The sequence below is a fragment of the Piliocolobus tephrosceles genome, chromosome 8, assembly GCF_002776525.5.
Source record: "Piliocolobus tephrosceles isolate RC106 chromosome 8, ASM277652v3, whole genome shotgun sequence".
Classification (NCBI taxonomy): Eukaryota; Metazoa; Chordata; class Mammalia; order Primates; family Cercopithecidae; genus Piliocolobus; species Piliocolobus tephrosceles.
The window spans coordinates 31,589,449-31,596,172 of record NC_045441.1 but is presented as its reverse complement, the minus strand read 5'-3'; positions in this window follow the sequence as shown (position 1 = coordinate 31,596,172).

The window sequence follows — 6,724 nt, the reverse complement described above, 5'->3', positions numbered from 1 at the left end:
AAACATGCCAAAATGTAAAGACCATCAATGCTAGGAAGAAACTGCATCAACTAACAAGGAAAATAACCAGTTAATATCATAATGACAGGATCAAGTTCACACATAACAATATTAACCCTAAATGTAAATAGACTAAATGATACAATTAAAAGACACAGACTGGCAAACTGGATAAAGGGTCAAGACCCATCAGTTTGCTGTATTCAGGAGACCCATCTCACATGCAGTGACATACATAGGCTCAAAATAAAGGGATGGAGGAAGATCTACCAAGCAAATGGAGAACAAAAAAAAAGCAGGGGTTGGCCGGGCACGGTGGCTCAAGCCTGTAATCCCAGCACTTTGGGAGGCTGAGATGGGCAGATCACGAGGTCGGGAGATCGAGACCATCCTGGCTAACACAGTGAAACCCCATCTCTACTAAAAAAATACAAAAAAAAAAAAAAACTAGCTGGGCGAGGTGGTGGGTGTCTGTGGTCCCAGCTACTCGGGAGGCTGAGGCAGGAGAATGGCGTAAAAACCCGGGAGGCGGAGCTTGCAGTGAGCTGAGATCCGGCCACTGCACTCCAGCCTGGGTGACAGAGCGAGACTCCGTCTCAAAAAAAAAAAAAAAAAAAAAAAAAAGCAGGGGTTGCAATACTAGTCTCTGATAAAACAGACTTTAAACCATCAAAGATTAAAAGAGACAAAGAAGGCCATTACATAATGTTAAAGGGATCAATTCATCAGGAAGAGCTAACTATCCTAAATATATATGCACCCAATATAGGAGCACCCAGATTCATAAAGCAAGTCCTTAGAGACTTACAAAGAGACTTAGACTCCCATACAATAATAATGGGAGACTTCAACACCCCACTGTCAACATTAGACAGATCAATGAGAAAGAAAATTAACCAAGATATCCAGGAATTGAACTCATCTCTGCAGCAAGCAGACCCAATAGACATCTACAGAACTCTCCATCCCAAATCAACAGAATGTACATTCTTCTCAGCACCACATCGCACTTATTCCAAAATTGACCACATAATTGGAAGTAAAGCACTCCTCAGCAAATGTACAAGAACAGAAATTATAACTGTCTCTCAGACCACAGTGCAATCAAACTAGAACTCAGGACTAAGAAACTCAATCAAAACTGCTCAACTAGACGGAAACTGAACAACCTGCTCCTGAATGACTACTGGGTACATAACTAAATGAAGGCAGAAATAAAGATGTTCTTTGAAACCAATGAGAACAAAGATACAACATACCAGAATCTCTGGGACACATTTAAAGCAGTGTAGAGGGAAATTTATAGCACTAAATGTCCACAAGAGAAAGCTGGAAAGATCTAAAATGGACACTCTAACATCACTATTAAAAGAACTGGAGAAGCAAGAGCAAACACATTCAAGAGCTAGCAGAAGGCAAGAAATAACTAAGATCAGAGCAGAACTGAAGGAGGTAGAGACATAAAAAACCCTCCAAAAAATCAATGAATCCAGGAGTTGGTTTTTTGAAAAGATCAACAAAATTTGTAGACTGCTAGCAAGAGTAATAGAGAAGAAAAGAGAGAAGAATCAGATAGACGCAATAAAAAATGATAAAGGGGATATCACCACCGACCCCACAGAAATACAAACTACCATCAGAGGATACTATAAACACCTATACTCAAATAAACTAGAAAATCTAGAAGAAATTGATAATTTCCTGGACACTTACACTCTCCCAAGACTAAACCAGGAAGAAGTTGAATCCGTGAATAGACTAATAGCAGGCTCTGAAACTGAGGCAATAATTAATAGCCTACCAACCAAAAAAAGTCCAGGACCAGATGGATTCACAGCTAAATTCTACCAGAGGTACAAGGAGGAGCTGGTACCATTCCTTCTGAAATTATACCAATCAATAGAAAAAGAGGGACTCCTCCCTAACTCATATTATGAGGCCAACATCATCCTGATACCAAAGCCTGGCAGAGACACAACAAAAAAAGAGAATTTTAGACCAATATCCCTGATGAACATCGATGCAAAAATCCTCAATAAAATACTGGCAAACCGAATCCAGCAGCACATCAAAAAGCTTATCCACCATGATCAAGTGGGCTTCATCCCTGGGATGCAAGGCTGGTTCAACATACGCAAATCAATAAATGTAATCCAGCATATAAACAGAACCAAAGACAAAAACCACATGATTATCTCAATAGATGCAGAAAAGCCCTTTGACAAAATTCAACAGCCCTTCATGCTAAAAACTCTCAATAAATTCGGTATTGATGGAACGTATCTCAAAATAATAAGAGCTATTTATGACAAACCCACAGCCAATATCATACTGAATGGGCAAAAACTGGAAGCATTCCCTTTGAAAACTGGCACAAGGTAGGGATGCCCTCTCTCACCACTCCTATTCAACATAGTGTTGGAAGTTCTAGCTAGGGCAATCAGGCAAGAGAAAGAAATAAAGGGTATTCAGTTAGGAAAAGAAGAAGCCAAATTGTCCCTGTTTTCAGATGACATGATTGTATATTTAGAAAACCCCATTGTCTCAGTCCAAAATCTCCTTAAGCTGATAAGCAACTTCAGCAAAGTCTCAGGATACAAAATTAATGTGCAAAAATCACAAGCATTCTTATATACCAGTAACAGACAAACAGAGAGCCAAATCAGGAATGAACTTCCATTCACAATTGCTTCAAAGAGAATAAAATACCTAGGAATCCAACTTACAAGGGATGTAAAGGACCTCTTCAAGGAGAACTACAAATCACTGCTCAGTGAAATTAAAGAGGACACAAACAAATGGAAGAACATACCATGCTCATGGATAGGAAGAATCAATATTGTGAAAATGGCCATACTACCCAAGGTAATTTATAGATTCAATGCCATCCCCATCAAGCTACCAATGAGTTTCTTCACAGAATTGGAAAAAACTGCTTTAAAGTTCATATGGAACCAAAAAAGAGCCCGCATTGCCAAGACAATCCTAAGTCAAAAGAACAAAGCTGGAGGCATCACGCTACCTGACTTCAAACTATACTACAAGGCTACAGTAACCAAAACAGCATGGTACTGGTACCAACACAGAGATATAGACCAATGGAACAGAACAGAGTCCTCAGAAATAATACCACACATCTACAGCCATCTGATCTTTGATAAACCTGAGAAAAACAAGAAATGGGGAAAGGATTCCCTATTTAATAAATGGTGCTGGGAAAATTGGCTAGCCATAAGTAGAAAGCTGAAACGGGATCCTTTTCTTACTCCTTATACGAAAATTAATTCAAGATGGATTAGAGACTTAAATGTTAGACCTAATACCATAAAAACCCTAGAAGAAAACCTAGGCAATACCCTTCAGGACATAGGCATGGGCAAGGACTTCATGTCTAAAACACCAAAAGCAACAGCAACAAAAGCCAAAATTGACAAATGGGATCTAATTAAACTAAAGAGCTTCTGCACAGCAAAAGAAACTACCATCAGAGTGAACAGGCAACCTACAGAATGGGAGAACATTTTTGCAATCTACTCATCTGACAAAGGGCTAATATCCAGAACCTACAAAGAACTCAAACAAATTTACAAGAAAAAAACAAACAACCCCATCAAAAAGTGGGCAAAGGATATGAACAGACATTTCTCAAAAGAAGACATGCATACAACCAACAGACACATGAAAAAATGCTCGTCATCACTGGCCATCAGAGAAATGCAAATCAAAACCACAATGAGATACCATCTCATACCAGTTAGAATGGCAATCATTAAAAAGTTAGGAAACAACAGGTGCTGGCGAGGATGTGGAGAAATAGGAACACTTTTACACTGTTGGTGGGATTATAAACTAGTTCAACCATTATGGAAAACAGTATGGTGATTCCTCAAGGATCTAGAACTAGAAGTACCATATGACCCAGCCATCCCATTACTGGGTATATACCCAAAGGATTATAAATCATGCTGCTATAAAGACACATGCACACGTATGTTCATTGCGGCACTATTCACAATAGCAAAGACTTGGAATCAACCCAAATGTCCATCAGTGACAGACTGGATTAAGAAAATGTGCACATATACACCGTGGAATACTATGCAGCCATAAAAAAGATGAGTTTGTGTCCTTTGTAGGGACATGGATGCAGCTGGAAACCATCATTCTCAGCAAACTATCACAAGAACAGAAAACCAAACACTGTGTGTTCTCACTCATGGGTGGGAACTGAATAATGAGATCACCTGGACTTGGGGCGGGATACATCACACACCGGGGCCTGTTGTGGGGAGGAGGAGTGGGGAGGGATTGCATTGGGAGTTATACCTGATTTAAATGATGAGTTGATGGGTGCAGCACACCAACATGGCACAAGTATACATATGTAACAAACCTGCACGTTATGCACATGTACCCTAGAACTTAAAGTATAATAATAAAAAAAGAAAAAAAAAGAGAAAAATTAAAAAAAAAGAATTATGCTAAATCTACTCTGTGCTTCATAAATGGGACAATAAAGCGTGAATGATGGCACATCTGTTTACAGCATGGGTTACTAAATATTTTAAGCCCACTGTTTAGATCTACTGCTCAGAACAAAAATTACCTTCAAAATATTGCTGATCATTAGCAACACACCTGGTCACCCAAGAACTCTGATGGAGATGTACAAGGAGAGGAATGTCACTTTTATGCCTGCTAACACAACATCCATTCTTTAGCCCATGGATCAAAGAGTAATTTTGACTTTCAAGTCTTACTATTTAAGAAGTACATTTCCTAAAGCTATGGCTGCCATCAATAGTGATCCCTCTGATGGATCTAAGCAGAGTACATTGAAAACCTTCTGGAAAGAATTCACCATTCTAGATGCCGTTAACAGCATTCATGATTCATAGGAAGAGGTCACAATATCAACATTAATAGAAGTTTGGAAGAAGTTGATTTCACCCTCATGGATGACTTTGATGAGTTCAATACTTTAATGGAGGAAGTCACTGTAGATGTGGTGGAAATAGCAAGAGAACTGGAATTAGAAGTGGAGCCTGGAGAAATGACTGACTTGCTGCAGTCTCAGGATTAAACTTGAATGGATGAGGAGTGGCTTCTTATGGATGAGCAAAGAAAGTGGTTTCTTGAGGTGGGATCTACTCCTGGTGAAGATGCCATGAACATTGTTGAAATAACAGGATTTAAAATGCTACATAATTTTAGTTGATAAAGCAGTGGCAGGATTTGTGAAGACTGACTCCAATTTTGAAAGAAGTTCTACTATGGGTAGAATGCTATCAAAGAGCATTGCACACTACTAGGGATCTTTCACAAAAGAAAGAGTCAATCAGTGCAGCAAGTGATGCTTGTATATTTTAAGAAATTTCCAAAGCCACCCCAATGTTCAGAACCACCACCCTGATCAGTCAGCAGTCATTGACATTAAGGAAAACTCTCCACCAGCAAAAATATTGCAACTCACTGAAGCCTCAGATTATTAATAGCATTTTTTTTTTAGCAAGAACGTGTTTATTAATTAAAGTTTGTACATTGTTTAGAATGCTATTGCACACTTAGTAGACTACAGTGTAGTGTAAATAGAACTTTTAAATGCACTGTTGGTGGGATTATAAACTAGTTCAACCATTATGGAAAACAGTATGGTGATGCCTCAAGGATCTAGAACTAGAAGTACCATATGACCCAGCCATCCCATTACTGGGTATATACCCAAAGGATTATAAATCATGCTGCTATAAAGACACATGCACACGTATGTTCATTGCGGCATGAAAACTGAAAATCTGTGTGATTTGCTTTATTGCAATACTCACTTTATTGTGGTGATCTGGAACAAAACCTGCAACGCCCCTGAGGTATGCCTGTAAGTAGATTTAATGCAAACCCAAACCCAATAAAAACTCCCAGATATTGCTTTTTTTTTCTTTTCTTTTTTTTTTTTTTTTTTTTTTCAGAGACAGTTTCTTACTCTGTTTCCCAGGCTGGAGTGTAGTAGCAAAATCATAGCTCACTGCAGCCTTGAACTCCTGGGCTCACGCAATTCTCACACTTCAGCCTCCCAAACAGCTGGGACTGCAGGTGCACACAACCATACTCAGCTAATTTTTAATTTTTTTTTTGTAGAAAAGGGGTCTCACTCTGTTGCCCAGGCTGGCAAACTCCTGGACCCAAGTGATTCCTGTGCCTTGCTCTCCCAAAGTGCTGGAACTACAGGCATGAGCCACCATGCCTGGCCCTACTTTTGTATGTACATATGAGTGGGTGAAACTTGACAAGCTGATTTCAAAATTGATATAAAATTGCAAGAAGAATTTAGGAATACTTGCTTTACTGAATTTCATAACAAAATAAAGTTATGGTAATTAAGATAGTGTGAAATTGGTGGATAGAAAAACAAATAGACCAGTGTAACAGGATGAAAGTCCCAGAAACAGAAGCACGTGCACATGAACACTTGATTTATAGTGAAAGCAGCACCACAAAACAGAAAACCATAGATTTCATTGAATTGTGCTGAGACGATCTATATGTACCATATCAATTCTTGGTGGATTTTAAGTCTAAATAAATAAAAATAAATAAATAAGCATCTTTGTGCATCAGGAAAGTAAGCATTCAAAGCACACCCAGTCACCATTTCACACTCCTAGAATGGCTAAAATTAAAGAAGACAGACAAGACTAAGAGTTGGTGAAGGGCAACTGCTTCTCAC